The sequence below is a fragment of the Rosa chinensis genome, chromosome 3 (genome assembly GCF_002994745.2).
Source record: "Rosa chinensis cultivar Old Blush chromosome 3, RchiOBHm-V2, whole genome shotgun sequence".
NCBI lineage: Eukaryota > Viridiplantae > Streptophyta > Magnoliopsida > Rosales > Rosaceae > Rosa > Rosa chinensis.
This window is the reverse complement of record NC_037090.1, coordinates 39894967-39911576: the sequence shown is the minus strand read 5'-3', so window position 1 is coordinate 39911576 and position 16610 is coordinate 39894967. Positions and strand designations below refer to the sequence as shown.

Genomic DNA, 16610 nt, shown 5'->3' with positions numbered 1-16610 from the left:
GATTTATCTCGATTATTATTTGGAAAATGGATTTGTGATACTATTTCATTGATATTGAGTTTTCGATGGTTTATCTCCGCTATATGATTATTATATGGATTTGGATTCATGATTTATATTGATTATCGAGAATTATTTTCTGAGGTGATTTTCAGAATTTAATATTATATTTTATTCATTGATTTTGAGATTTTTGGAATATTATCGGAAATGGGATTCCCGAGGGAATTATAATTATCTATTCTCGCCTATTTATTTTGGATTCGGAAATATTTTTGGCATGCGGGGCACGTCATTGGAATATATGTATTTGCTAGTGAGATTTTGAGGAAGTCTTACTAGTTTTCGATTTTCGTATGATTTTTAACCCACCATACCTGGGTCATTTTATTTTATTGCTAGCTAGCCTATTAGTATTCCTCCCCACTTACTATGTGTTTGTGGGTGAGAAGAGCAAGAACCTGGGAGGTTCAAGAGCTTGGGAGGGTTCCTTACTCGTATGGTGATAACTTCTTCCCCATACTCTGTCGTTACTTGATTGGCGGGGCTAGTCCGATTTCTTTTACCCAGCGGGGCTGGTATGTTTTCAAGAATTTTCATGTGGCGAGAAATATATTTTATAAGTGTGGCGAGAAATATATTTTACATCGAGATTTTTGTAAATAGTTCAATTTGTCAGAAAGTATTAAAGTGTATTTAATTTAAAACTATCTCGATTATTTATTTTTGTCCACTCACTCTAACGTGTTTTTAAATTACTTTCCCCTGGGCCCTTCGGTTTCAAATGCCCAGTTTGCAGGCAAGATTAGTTAAGGTCAGGCATCCATGGAGTTGAGGCATAGTTGTCAGTCACTGCTTCTGCATTGTAGGATCTATCGATCATTTATCCTCTTTACTTTTATCTTAGAATTGCTCTGATAACTTGTGAAATTAATATTGTTAAGTTGAGACTTGTATAATGTGAAAGTGGAGTTGTTGGAATTTGGGGAGCAAGGTGGCTCCAGGAGAATAATAAGGATTGTTTAGAAGTGTAAATGACTTTCTACAGTTTTTAGGTAGTCCATTTTTTGGAGAAGTTCCGTCAAATTTTTTATAGAATTTCTTCTAAGGTGGGCCCCACAGGGCCTCTTCGGGTTTCAGGGTGAAACCCGGGGCGGGTCCTGTCACTAGTTACCCGAGGAACGAAAGGTTCGCGACTCCCGGAGTATGTGAGAGAAAGCATCGGAATCCATGTAGGGGATTCGGGACTCTCCTCAATGTGTGATTTTATTTTGTTAAGTTGTTTTAAAGTTACGCATGTTAAGTTGTGTGGCTTGGTTAAGTTAAAATGCGAACCACACTAACCAAACCGTATGAGAAATGTGATGGCTTGAGAGCGAAGGGTGGCATGACTTCCTTAGGTTCGATCCCCATAACCTCCAGAGGGTTATCTACATTGGTCAGACAGTGCGCGAAAGCAATGACGACCTGATTCTGTGTGTGTAGCTAGGTAGCGGACCCTCTCACTACGCTTACCTGGTTTACAAATTAATTGAGGTAAGGTCTTGTAGTGGGTCTACGGGACTCGCCATCGAGTAAGATACAGCGCGCATGTTTATCTGAATATCTTGCATCGCTTTTCGAGTCAGAACGCATTTTTATTGTCGTTTCTTGAAATATTTGGTTTAAGTTTTCATACTCGGGCCCCAAAAATTTATTTATTGGTTTCAAATCTAGTCGAGGTAGAGTTCTTGTTGAGCAGCTAGTACGAAAGCTCACCCCTACAACAGTGTGGATGCATGTGCTGTGCACTGATAACAGGACAATAGCAGACGGAGCTGGGTGTGCAGAATAAGTTCGGTAATCCATCTTCCGGACTTTATTTTAAGGGCTAAATACTGGTTACTACCCTGTGGTTTAGGTCCAAAATCAATTCAGTCCCTGGACTTCTAATTTCATCAAAAACACCCATGCACTTTCAATTTTGATCTAATAGGTCCAATTCGTTAATATTTTGTTATGGGTTCAAGTTATAGTTGGATTATTTGTTGAAAAACTATTTATTTTTAATAGTAGGACTCGCTCCTAAATTGACTATGCAGGCCACCTCGACACCACATCATAAAACATAGGCCATATATGAGCCACGTTAAGAAGTTAAATAACTCAATTGTCGGAAAACTAACAAATTGGACCTATTAGATCAAAATTGAAAGTACAGGGGTGTTTTTGATGAAATTAGAAGTTTAGGGACTAAATTGATTTTGGACCCAAACTATAGGGTAGTAATCTGTATTTAGCCCTTATTTTAAATTCTATTTCTCGAATTTGTGTTCCTGAATTTTTGAAAGCTAGTCTTGTGTCGAACCTAGTTGAGTTTGTACTCCTTGAAGTCGTTTTCTTTCGAGTGAACATTCATCTCAAGTTCTGGATGAACAAATTGATTTAGTGTTTTAAAGAATTCTACCTCAAAATTATTTTTAAGCTCTGCTGTGCGTTTACGAGAAGTTTATTAAACAAATGCCTAGCAGTTCTCTAGGTGTAAACCAAGCGTTCAGTTTATATTTTAGAGACTCACGGCACTGTGGCCTGCTTAAGTTGGTGAGGTGCAGCTTGGGGCGTTACAGGAGGCTTGGATTTGGATAACGTCTTCGACGTTAAGTTGAACTCTTCTCCGCCAACAATTAAACAAAAAGATATTGTAAATGGACACATGTCCACTAATTAGTGGAACAGCTTTAGCTAACCAGGTATTGTTAGCAAAGTATTATCCGAATTGAAATGAATTTTTGTAAGCTTCTGGTCAGCAAATCAACTACGATAAATCTATTTTACTTTTTTTAGATAATGTTCCTAATATGACTAAGAATAATATCTCTTTTGTTCTACAAATCCAGCATAAAACTACTACTGGTAGATATCTCATAATCCAAGATATTATTTGTTGCAAAGATCTTATCAATACTAGAGATATCATTCTGAAAATGCAAAAGAAGCTAGCAGGATGGAAGGCAAACTCTCTATCAAGAGGAGGCAGACTTGCCTTAACCAAAGCTACTTTTACAGGTATGTCCAATCATATGTTTTTTTCATGTCTCAAACGGCCAAAATGTAACGCCCCAAATTGCACCTCACCAGCTTAGACACGTCGTAGTGCCGCGTGTCTCTAAAACATAAACTGAAGGCTTGATTTACATCCTAGAAACCCGCAAGGCATTTTGTTTAGTAATAATTGTTGTAAAACACACAGCGGAACTTATAAATATTCTACGAGGTGAAATACTTTAAATTGTTATATTAAACTTGTTCGTCCAGAAGTTGATATGACAGATTTTTCGAGAAATAAAGAACCTCAAGGAATAAAGGTTTAGCATAGTCTCGATATAGTAATTTACCGAAGTCCGCACACCCAACTCCATACGCTCCTATCTCGTACTAGTGCACAGTACATGTAACCACACTGTTGTAGGGGTGCGCATTCATCCTCGCTACTCAGTAGGGGCTTCAACCCGGTTAGGTTTCAAAACCAACGTATAAATTTATAGTTTTGGGTACCCAGTATAAAAATGTACTTAACATTTTCTATTGAAGAACGACAAACTTAATTTTTTTTTTCTCCCAGACTCAAAACAAATGCAGGAAATTCAAATACATACGGCGCCAAGTAATACCTGATGGCCGGTCTCGTAGACCCACTACACGACCTTACCTCAAATTAATTAATAACCAGGTAAGCGTAGCGAGAGCGTCCGCTACCTAGCTACACACACGGAACCGGGTCGTCATTGCAATCACGCACCGTTCAACCGATGTAGCTAACCCTCCGGAGGTTAAGGGGATCGAACCTAAGGAAGTCAGTGCCACCCTTCGCTCTCAAGCCATCAACTCTCACGATTTGGTTAGTATGCATTGCCTTTTAACATAACCAAGCCACGCAACTTATCATGCATCACTATTTAATTAAATATGAAAAGCAGCTAACCGAGTGAGTCCCAAGTCCCCTACCTGGATTTCGATGCTTATTTTTCACGTAAATCGAGCGTCACGAATCTTCCGTTCCTCGGGTAACTGGAGTCCTAAATCCAACATAATGATCATTAGTTTTTCGTCAAACAAGTATTTAAAATCTTACGATTAACTAATCGTTCGACTAACATTTCCTTGTTTCACTAGGATTGACCATAGTTTGACCAGTGTTGACTTTGCGCACAGCATGCTTTAAGTGCTAACAATTTCTCTAAATGTAGTTTTATCGACCACATACACTCTTCCGACCAATCATGACCATATTGAAATAATTCAAATACCGGCTAATTCCCTTTCATATTGGGTGACCCAAAACTAGTAAGGGCACCCAACCTCACTTTACTTTTCACTTCAACTAAGTTTTAATTTTCTTAACGTCTCTGTATACAGCTTGGCATCCACTTAAATATGGAATTCTACCGAAACTTACTTCACCTATCAACAGCTCCAATCACTAACAAGCATGTACTAAGTAATTGTTCCAAACAATTATATACGCAATTCATCTAGTTTATGTGCAGATGCAAATTGTCAAGTAATTACACTAATCCACAAACACCTTAACAATTGCATCACAATCCCATAACAGAGTTAAACTTATACTCAGAAAATTCAAATTTCCACAACAACAACCAAATTCTTAGCTCACTTTGGGAGTACAAACTCAAGAATGGTGTTTGAAGTGCTACCTCACTTCCTCGACAAGAACATAGAAACTGGCAGAATACCTTTTTCGACGAAGAATTGCAGCCTGAAATCCTCCTTTGTTCACTTTCTCCATAACTCCACAAATTCTGAAATTAAACACAACCAGACCTCAATTTCAACTCTAGCATATCTAATTGAATCAAAAATGGCCCACGGAAACCCGAAATCACCACCGTGAACAGTGATTCGAACGGAGACCGTAAACACCCAAATCCAACTTTCCCCAAAACGTAATCGAATTCAAAATCTGTCTATACTAGCATGTAGAGCTCAGAGAGGAGATTATGTTTCATACCATGCATGGCTCAATCCCTCGCCGGAGTTGTCGGCAAAAAATAGATGACTGGCATCGCCGATCTTCTGTTGGCAGTCTTCAAAAAAGAAGTTGCAGTTTTTAATCTTTCTTAGCATGTGTGCTCTTGCCCTCCTCTTATGTACTTGTATTTTAAAGCATTGAAGAGTGGATGGAATGTTGGTTAGTATGGGAGGTTTTATGTTTAAACAACAACCTAGGTTCGTAGTACATTACTTGCCTTTTCTATTTTTTGCTGGGTTCTGATTTGAAAAGCTCTTTCTGAGTTGAGTCTTTAGGTGGTTGCAAAGCTTTTTTCGAAGGTGACTGATGTTTTGGTGTCGCGCTTGCTAGCATCTTTTGCGGTGATGGTTGGATGTCTGGATAGACAGCCTTGATCATCAGGTCATTTTGGTTGCCTAATGTGAGTTGCCAGATTTTGAATTGGCCCTTGCTCTTGAAAATTTGTTCTCAAGGATCCCCTTAACCTCAGGAGGGTTAGCTACACTGGTCGGACGGAGCGCAATCGTAGTGACAACTCGGTTCCATGTGTGTAGCTAGGTAGTGAATGCTCTCGCCTCGCTTACCTAGTTATTTATTAATTTGAGGTAAGGTCGTGTAGTGGGTCTACGGGACCAGCAATCAGGTAATGTGGCTTCGTGTTTAGTTGAGTTTCATGCATCGATTTTGAGTCATAAATACTTTTTAAAGTTTGTCTTTCTTTGAAGATAGGGTTTTTATCACCACTAGAGTCAAATCTTTCGTGCACCGGAATGACACCCAACTTTTAAAAGTGATCAAAGAGGTACTTACACTTATAAAAATTGATCAACTTCATACATCCGTCCATTTTCTGTCACATCTCCGTTAAAACTAAGGGTACATACGGTCTTTCACTCAATTTTTAATTGGAAATGACAATATTGCACCTACAACCCAAGCTTTGTTCTTGTTTATGTAAAAGCAGTTGGATCAATGGCCATTAAGCAATGTAATTGCATGAAAATAGAATGGTCCCGCCATCGGCCTCTTCCGTCGCCCCAGCCATCGATGGGCTTCCTCCGCCGCGCCGCAGATAGCACCACAAAATTATAATTTGAATTCGAAAACTTTGCACAATTGGAATCCAATCAAACCCAAAAATTAAAGTGGTTTGTGGTCAGAGGGGCCATCAACCATCTATAACCCAATCTTCTTCTTCTATAGCCTTAAAATATTCCATTAATTTCACTGCTACCATCTCAAAACAATTAAGGTTTGGATGTTTCCCACATTCTGAAGAAACAAAGAAAAAGGGAGAGAGAGAGGTAGACGATAGAAGAAGAAGATAATCAACAAAGTAAAATAAAAAATAACTAAAAAAACAATTTTTGTGTGAATATACTATTATAACCTCATATGCACTGCACGTGATCAATTTTAATAGAAAAGTAACAAAAAATAAGCATAGGTATCAAGTTGATTTGTTTTTAAAAGTTTAGGAATCATTTTGATCACTTTTGAAAGTTGGGTACCATTTTATCCAGGGTAAAAACGTTTAGACACCATTTGTGATAAAAAATTCTTGAATAAAATGGTTTAAGTACGTTTTCATATTGGCTAGCCAAAAAAAATAAAAAATTATTAATTGGTTTTCAAACCTAGCCGAGGTGAACCCTCTATTGAGCAGCGAGGACGAATGCTCACTCCTAGAACTATGTGGTTGCAGGTACTGTGCACTGGTAACGTGATTGTAGCGGACGGACCTGGGTGTGCAGAATTCAATAGCTCCTCATAACGAAAGTTAGGTTATGGATTTTAATCTCGACCTTTACTACTTGGTACTTGGAAGTTGCTGAATGTTCGCTGTTAATGCTAAGTCTGTTATTCCTTGACTATTTGAAATTGATAAGTTCTAGACGAACAAAGTAAGCTTACTAATTTTAAAAAGTTTTCACTTAAAAAGTATTTTCAAATCTTTGTTGTACGTTTTATGGAAATTTTTATTTAACAAAATGCCTTGTGGGTTTCCAGGACGTAAATCTTCGGTTTATTTCTTAGAGACATGCGGTAGTGTGACGTGCCCAACCTGGTGAGGTGCAGTTTGGGGCGTTACACTTAAGGTCGATGGCGACGACGACTGAGCCATCACACTGCCCAATCGGAGAAGTATGTACACTCGGTTCATGGTGGCTGGGGGGGAGAGAGAGAGTCTCCGAGAGCCACATAGAGAGAATGAGAGTGGCAATTGTGAAATTTTTAGATTTTTAGAGTCTAAAAACGAGTTTTTGTCCTTAAATGGGGTGAGTGGGAATTCTAATTTGTTTGTGGACTAACTGAGAGTTTTTTTTTATGTGCTCTAATTTGTTTGTGGACTAACTGAGAGTTTTTTTTTTATGTGCAATTATATATATATATATATATATATATATATATATATACAGGGCCCTTCTAGTGAGGGATTCATTTTTTTGGTATTTTCTAGGGATAGGGCATTAGACCAACTTTTCGATCATATTTTTACATCTCAACCGTTCAGTTTTTAGGTCCTAATGTATAGATCACTTCTGCAAATTTTCAGCCAATTTGATGATCGTTAAGGTATCCAAAACTACAATTTACCATTATAAATACAAACGGTTCTGGTTTGACAGATTCGGTCCGTTCGTGTAAATTGCAGTTTTGGATGCCTTAATGATCACTGATTTGGCTGAAAATTTGCAGAAGTGATCTACACATTAGGACCTAAAAAATGAACGGTTGAGATGCCGAAATATAATCAAAAAGTTTGTCTAATGCCTATCCCTAGAAAAGACCAAAAAAAGGGATCTCTTAGTGGAAGGGCCCTATATAGGGCTTCTTAGGAATGGAGGTCCGTTCATTAGCTAAGGAACAAATTTCCATATTTTGACAACTTTTCGATCACATATTCACATCTTAACCGTTCAGTTTTTAGATCCTAATGTATAGATCACTTCTGCAAAATTTCAGCCAAATTGATGATCGTTAAGGCATCCAAAACTGCAATTTACCATTATAAACACGAACGGTTCAGGTTGGACAGATTCGGTTCGTTCATTGATTTAATCGAGTTCGATACCTTAACGATCATCAAATTGGCTGAAAATTTGCAGAAGTGATCTATACATTAGGACCTAAAAACTAAATGGTTAAGATGTGAATATGTGATCGAAAAATGGTCAACATACGGAAATCCGTTCCTTAGCTAAGGAACGGACCTTAGCAAATTCCTATATATATAGAGCCCTGCTAGTGAGGGATCCTCTTTTTTGACTATTTTAAGAGATAGCTTATTAGACCAACTTTTCGGTCATATATTCACATCTCAACCGTTAAGTTTTTAGGTATATGTGAGTAGATCATTTTTACAAATTTTCAGCCAAATTGATAATCCTTAAAGTATTCATAACTGCATTTACAATTATAAACACGAATGGTTTAGGTCGGACAGATTGGGTTCGTCCAGATTGGGTTCGTCCATTGATTTAATCTAGATCGATATCTTAACGATCATCAATTTGGCTGAAAATTTGCAAAAATAATCTATACATGAAGACCTAAAAACTGAACGGACGAGATGCCTAAATGCAATCAAAGAATGAGTCCCACAAGAGATCGCTTAAAATGACTAAAAAATAAACCCTTAGTGGAAGGGCTCTACACACGCACGCACACATACTGTTTATAGTAAAAATGGAAGTAAAATGATAAAGAATTAGAAAGGTTATCACAGGTAAAATTATTAGAATAAGGAAATAGTGAAATACAAAGATTCAATCGGCACTAGCAATGATACTCGCGCTTTGCCACAGGATTTGTTTTTGCTAATAATTCACAATAACGACAGATATGAATGAAAATGACTTGATTTTTGATCAAAATGATAAAATAAGAGACAAAGTTGTGTTTCACTAAAATTGTTTTGAGTTTACATTATTGCAGTTTACAATAACATTCTATCAAATCATTCTATCAAAACATCAAGTATTGTAGGAAGCAGGGACTACTGAAGTAAACGAATAGAAATGCCGTAGCAGCTGCTCCAAGAACCAAGTAAACGAATTGACACCTGAGGATATTGAATATGCCAAATTAATTTTGACTAAAGCTTTCTATCAACAGTTACATACATATAGCCAATTTATTGAAAAATAAAATTGCTTAATGCAAAATTATACTGTTCTAGCAAGTAGGTTGACATATATGTAGCTAGACATATCAAGAGGCAAATTCTAGTGACACCACATAAGAAATGATGAAGTGGAAATCTAATTTTTGGTACTGCATAGTGGATAAAGTTCAAAATATGATATAGATGTTGCAACATCAATGACGACTATATATCTGTTTTAGTCCTAGAAGACCCACATCGTTATTCCCAGTTTCTCCAAAAGAATTAATCAGATCTCCAAAGCCTAGGATCAGTAGAGGCATACATAGTCCATTACCAAATGGCACTAAATGTACCAACAGTCATTAACAGGTAATCCGTGGAATCTGCAAAGGAGAAAGACTTTTTGATGCAGCTTCTTGCCTCAGTGATTCCATCTCCATCAGAAGGGTTCTCCTCAGCCATGTTTTACAGAAAACTTGAGTGATGAGATTACAGCCGCAAGAGAAAAAAATCTGGTTTGGGTTCAAAGTAAGAAACTAACATGAAACAAATATTCAAAGAGATGGACATACACGATAACAATCAAGCACTATATATGAAACTTATAAGTGTTTCAGGGGACATTAATAAACATCATCAAAAGATCAAGTAAATAGCTGAATAGATCAAAGAAATGGACGTACCATTGAGGAACAGGTTTACCATTTTTCTGGATATGGGTTGATGAATTTCTTGCATTTTCATGCTGGCATTACTTTTATAAGTAAGCACATCAACCTATAGCTTGCAACCTTGGAGGTTCTTCTATAGTTCTTCCCGGCTGTCCTACCCGTACGTTCTGTTTGTACAAACCAATGAATTAAAAAGTGCGCCTAAGGCGCAAAAAGCGATTTTCTGGCCTGAAAATGAGTGTGTTTCAGGGGCTAGGCGACGACGCTGGTGAGGCGTTCTCCAAGGCGCGAAAGGCGTCCTCCAAGGCGCAAAAGGCGTACGCGCAGAAAAAATGAGAAGTGACGTCGTTTTGAAACAGAATGGGTTTAAAGGCTGTCTAGGTCGCGACTGCTACCCCAAATTCGATTTCAGCCCGATTTCAGCCCTCTGCCCCTCTCTGTTCGCAAATTCGATCCCTAAGTCCCTAACCCAGAGTTCGAGTTAGGAGTTCGATTTCAGCCCTCTACCCCTCTCTGCGCAGCAGTCAATTTGAGCTTGATTGGAGGTCGATTCGCAACAGGCCATTTGAACTTCTGAAGGTATGATTCCCGATTTCCCGTCTATATTTACTTGGGTTTGAGTTGTTCTTGTCTAGACAATCATATATGTCCAGCAACCCCATTAATTTGGTTGCAATAGTTTGTGGGTTACTGTCAATTACTCAATTTTGCAGATTTTGATCTTTCAGATATTCTTGTTTGTGGGTTACTGTCAATTTTGCAGATTTTGTGATCCCATTGGAATTGATTTAGATTTTGTTGGATTCAGTTTGAGTTTTGAGTAAAGACTTCATCTTTTTTTATTGGGTGAAGGCTCGGGGAGTGGCTTGAAAATGGGGTTTGAAGGATCCTCTTCAGGAAGGGATTCTTCTCCAGCATCCTTTTTGGGTGCTCTGTTCTCGGTCCTCTTTTGAAGTAGCAGCTGGAAGATATTGAGATGGGCTGAACTGGGTTTACTAAATTGAGGCCGAGTAGCTATCTAATTATCTCTTGTGTTAATTGATATATGATTAGCTATATGATTGTCTGGGTTTACTACTTTACTATATGAGTTTCTCGTGTTAATTGATATGCCATCATTATAATAATAGTTATGTTAATTGAGTGTTAATTGATATGCCATCATTATAATAGTTGTGTTAATTGAGTGATTGTCTCTTGTGAATCACAATTAGTAATGTTCTTTTGGTTACTCTTAATGTGGTTACTCTTAGGTGATTTATACGAAAGGCTTACGCCTTATGCGCCTTATGCCTCAAGGCTGCAAGGCTCACCCAAAAACACCTCGGGTACGCCTTCAGCGTTTTAAAACATTGGTACAAACCATCAAAAAGAAGAGTTCAAAATTCAGCATCCAAGGACAACTTATTTTGCATATAAGTTAATAAAACTAACTGGAACAAAGATAATATTTGAGACAGAATTTACAATCTTGAAAATAGAAAGAAGAATAGACATATGCAGTATTGCATGTAGTTAAGTAAACATGGCTTACAAAATTGTATGTAGTGCCTCCTCATATCTTCAACCTAGAAATAAAACATAAACTACATACATTTATGTATTGATTTCACAAAACAAATATACACGTAGAAGATCTTCTTACCCAAATGTAGTCGATTTGATTCTTGTCGAAGAACCTAAAACCCTGTTTTAGATAGAAAGACAACAAAAGCCAAGGTTGTCATAAGTTCATTGATAAACATAGAACACAAATGTTCCGGAATTAAAAAAAAAAGTTGCAAGAATGTATCTGAAAATATCTTCACATGTTCAGTTTGCTTTATATGCTTCTAGGAATTTAAGTCACAGATTTGGGCTTCATTATAGGTCATTAAAATTTCCATTATTTATCCAAGTACTCTGAAAAATTTGAATGTCGCATCACACAAAACAACAGATAACGTATCATACATTTTGGTGAGCTTCCTTTACTATGTCATTTGTGGCAGAACTGGTATCACTTTGACTATCTAACTTTAAATTAAGGTTCTTAATGAAACCAATTATGAGCCAAGAGCAATAATACAAACTCCAACCATAAAGCATACAAATTCCAAATTTCATTCCAAAATCTCATTAAGAATCTAACATAATAAAACCATTTACTTTACATGTAATAGGATACGTGGGTTGCCATAGACATTGGCATTTAAATCCTTAAAGATTGCTTCCAGCTGCAATCCAGAGTAAAAAGTAACCCCAGCATGATAAAAAGTACAGACTACCTGCATTTAAAGGGCCAAAACCAACAGGGTTTGTTGAGGGGCAGGAAAAAAATGCAGAAGAAGATAGTTGGTAAGTCAAGTTTAGATAGTTTACTTTGTATGTAAACAGATTGAGAATGTTTAATTGTGACACAGTTTTGTTCTCAACAGCCTCAAGCTATTCGGAACTGATCAGTCGTTTTGGTGCTGTTGAGAGAATGTTAATAGTGTAGTAAGGACCAGCAAATCTGCTTTTCAGAAAGAAGTGGCAATTGTCAGTTATATAACAAATAAATAAATGCAAATGCACAGCAGAAAAGAAGGAGAGCTATATGAGAGTCATAAAGTTCAATATTAAGAATATGAAAGCAAGCCAGATAAAACGCATATATGTGCTATATATGTATTTGGTACTCACCTCAAGAACTCTTTCCATTATGTCCATGTCCAATATATTGGGTTTGAATCCAACCCCATTTCCAGTAATTGAATGACCTATTACCATTGCAATAATAAGTCAACAGGATAATACACCTTGACCTCAAAAACTGTACAACCGCCCTACTGACTCTAAATAATAGAAAGGCACCTAAACACTGTACAAAGGATTCAAGAAAGAAAGAATTTGAAATAAGGTAAAACCAGTAAAAAATATGAAATCAAGCCTTGGTCTACCTGGTTTACCACCATTTAGTATATTACTTTTGTTGGAGAGGAAAGATCCCACATTGGAAAAGTGACAAATAAAATATAACTTATAAGTGGGTGGATCCCACCCAATTGTACCGAGGCCTTTTGTGATTAAAACTCAACACCTAACGAGTGGTTAAGTTGGGACAGTATCTGTACAATGGTGGGCCACGGGCCACTCTTGTCGCTATTTAACAACTTTCAGCAGGCTCCACTCTATATATCTATCATGACAGAAAGAGATTGAACATTACGAATTGAACAAATAAAATAGAAGAAAATGAGACACATCACAAAAAAGATGAATAAATGAATATATGGATAATGTAACTTGAGAGATTTTTACCTTACAATCAGGGTTTTGAGATTTGAGACATTGTCCAACGCCAGAGACGGTGCCTCCGCTACTGTAACAAAGATGTCAACTTTTCCATTAGTATTTTCCCATATCTCAGGTCCGGTAGTCGTACCTGTTGTTTCACCATTTTAAGGTCAGTCATACATAGCAAAATGATGCAGAAGTTTAATAATTAATTAAATCAGGTATAAGAAAGCACTATAAGCGAATTTGTATAATTCAGTACCTGAGTATTGGCAGGGTTTGAGAATTGTTGGAGGATAAGAGCATTTGGAGTGGATTCCAGAGAGTCATAAGCCTTCTTGACAGTTCCTCCCATCCCTTTTGTAGGGTCAGTGAGAATCAACTCAACTCCGAAGACTCTCATACTTACTCATTTCTCCAAGCTCGTGTAAGACGACATGGTCAAAACCATCTTGTACCCTTTCATCGCGGCCATAAAAGCCATATTGATTCCCATGTTTCCTGATGTTGGCTCTATCAGAGTTGTTTGTTAATACATTTAACATAGTGGTTAGGGAAGGTTGAAGGTATAATGTGTAAAATTTGAAGACAAATTTATCTCATCAATGAGGTTTAGGCTTTTACTAACCACTCCAAGGAGTAAATAAGCCTTTCTTTTCAGCATCATTGAACATAGCAAGTGCTGGTCTGCAACTAAACATCATCAAAACAATGAGAGTTGGAGTCGCGGTGAACTAACATATTCTAGAATTTACAAACCCAAACACAAAAACTTCAAATAAATTTCTTTTCCATTCCTCTACTACATATCATTGGAATTAAATCAAAAGTCATAATCAAGATTTCATTTTTCCTATTCCTTCACTTAGCCACTAACCAAACAGAGCTCCATAGACAATCAAATCCCTCAAAGCAGATTGAAGGTAAAGCCGTAGCAAATATGTAATTTTCATTTTGAATTTCACCATTCACCAACAATTTCCCATCATGTACTTATTCCACGGAACCACAGGAACAGTAGAAAATGTAATATAAATTCTACTTCTTTCACATGAATCCAGTTAATGCACGCAATAACCAAGAATATCAAGATCTTACGTCAACATAATCTCCAGCCTTGGTCACAATTTCTTGCATATTGCACAGAATACCCAAGGAGAAAGTGTCAACAATACATATCACAAAGTTCTTAAAAACAATAAACAACAATTCACTATTAATATATAAAATGTTATACATATTACCTGCAAGATTGGAGGTGCCTTGAAAATTACTATATCTGAAACTTCAGGCTTTCTAAAGAGATATGAAACCTGACACCAAAATAGAAGCAGAGATTTCTCAGATAATATACAAAACATATAATCTGGTTGAGCATATAAAATAAAATTTCAAACAGTAAGCAATATCTCCACTAACAATATGCTCTATGAAATCAACTACTAATAATTATTATTCACTTAAGTTCACACCAATACATATGAATAAAAAACCATTCCGTAATTTCGAGATTAATGATGAACTGATATGAACATTACTGACCTTCTCAGCTAAAACACGATCACCCACATCGAGAGTCAGGTACATAGAAGTGGAAGGAATGGACCTGGGCTTGGCCAAGGATGATTGAAACAGAACGCTGACAGTCAGAGACTATCTTTTGGAGGAGATTGAGTCTGAAATTCTCTATTTCCACCGCTTCCCACACCTTGAACACAGACATTATGATCATACAATCAATATAGTTGAAGATAACTTTGACAGATTCTTCCTTACGGAGATAGAGATTTCGTCATTTGGATTATATGATGAGAGTACAGGGCAAAGCTGTAATGACAGGACCCGCCTCAGATTTCACCCTGAAATCCGAAATGGTCCTACGGGGTCCATCTTAAAAGAAATTCTACTAAAATTTGGTGGAATTTCCCCTAAAAATGGATTACCAAAAAACCTGTGGAAAGACAATACACTTCTAAAACAATCCACCCTTATTCTTTTGAAGCCACTCTGCTCCCTAAATCACAACATCTCCCATTTTACAAACAATTCTCAACTTAAGAATATTAATCACATGGGTTAATATTTTACAAACTGGGCATTTGAAACCGAAGGGCCCAGGGGAAAAGCATTTAAAAACCGTTAGAGTGAGTGGACGGAAAAATAAGTAATTTCAAATGAACAAGTGAAACTTAATGTTTTCCCAATTTATTCTCTTAAAAACCTCGCATGCAGTAAAATCTTAAAAACACTCTTAATCCTTATCTTTATTGAAATCTCAAACACGTATTGTAAAACCTTTCAAAAGCCATCTCAAAATCTCTTTAAAACCTCATATCTCAAAAATAGGCGATGACTAGAGGGAACTGCCGACTAGTCATCTCATGCCACCTGGAGGGGACTGCCGAGCGGAATATTCTGTAGGGGATTGCCGGCCAGAATATTGTCTGGAGAGGACTACTAACTAGACTGTTACCTGGAGGGGACTGCCGACCAGGTAATGCATGCGTGCGCTGACTTATTTACCTCCTCAATAAACTGGAATCAATCTCTTTAAAATAATTGATTTCGGAAAGAACCAGATATTAAATCAATAAATCACAGAAAGCATAACTCAAAAACATCTCGATAACTATTTCCCACCAAGGAGGCCTCCATGCAATTCAGAGCGACCTCGAGAAGCGAAACCTAGGTTTCGTTTGCTGGTGGCGGCGACCTTACGGTCCCCAGATCAGGCTGCAGAGGAACGGTGATGGCAAGGGGACAGCAGGCTTCCTGTTCGGTGTCGTTTCCTGTTCGGCGACGTCGTTTTTCTGGTGGACTGCTCGACGGTACAGTTTGAGGTAGTGAGGGCTCCATTCGCGGCGACTTGCAACTGAGGCGGTTGAGGGTGTTTTCTAGGAGTGGTTTGGCTGTTGGGTCGGCGTCAGAGGGTCACACCAACAGCGTCGCCGGTCATTGCTTTTTGTCGACTTTTGAGGAGGCCAGTGTCCTGCATCTTGGGGGCGGCGATCTAGTGGTTTGTCCAGATCAGGGTTTAGGAGCTTCTCTCTAAACCAAGACTATGGTGGTCGACCGCTGGATCGGTGATGGTTCTTTGCTTTTCTGATGGTTCGCAGTAGGCCGCTCTAGAGGTGTAGGAAGGATGTTGGACACGACGTTGACCGGATTGGAGCCTTCGAGGAGGTCAGTGTTGGTGGCGGCGACGGCATCGGCTCAGGCGTTGAAGGAGGAGTGCCGGACTGGTCATAGTTTCAAACTAGAGTTTGGGCTGGGCTTGGGGCAGTGGGCTAATGGTTGTCCTTTGTCCTTTCTTCACTTATATATTGGGCCTGGTATGGGCTGTTGGAAGGAGCTGAATTTCCTTGCTTTCAATAAGTACTCACACCTTGTTCTGCCCTCGATTGTAGTTATTTTGCTGATTGATGAGTGGCGATGTACACCAGAAAGGTCTTAGGCGTCAACGCTTGTCAAGTTAGTGGCTATGATATGTGTCGGAGTTTTCACATTTTGTTTTTTTATTTTTTATTTTTTTGTTTGGTTTTTTTGTTTTTGGTAGCTCTGC

General features: G+C 37.9%; 1 long non-coding RNA gene and 1 pseudogene across 1 annotated transcript; both read right to left on the bottom strand.

Annotated features, from left to right (window-relative positions):
• Positions 1 to 8949: 8949 nt before the first annotated feature.
• Positions 8950 to 9934, bottom strand: LOC121052173. Its single transcript, XR_005808251.1, has 3 exons — positions 9803 to 9934; positions 9442 to 9631; positions 8950 to 9074 (listed from the first exon to the last, which is right to left on the bottom strand). It is a non-coding gene; the product is annotated as an uncharacterized LOC121052173 (long non-coding RNA).
• Positions 9935 to 11989: 2055 nt separating this feature from the next.
• LOC112194573 lies at positions 11990 to 13731 on the bottom strand (annotated as a pseudogene).
• Between the last annotated feature and the right edge of the window lie 2879 nt (positions 13732 to 16610).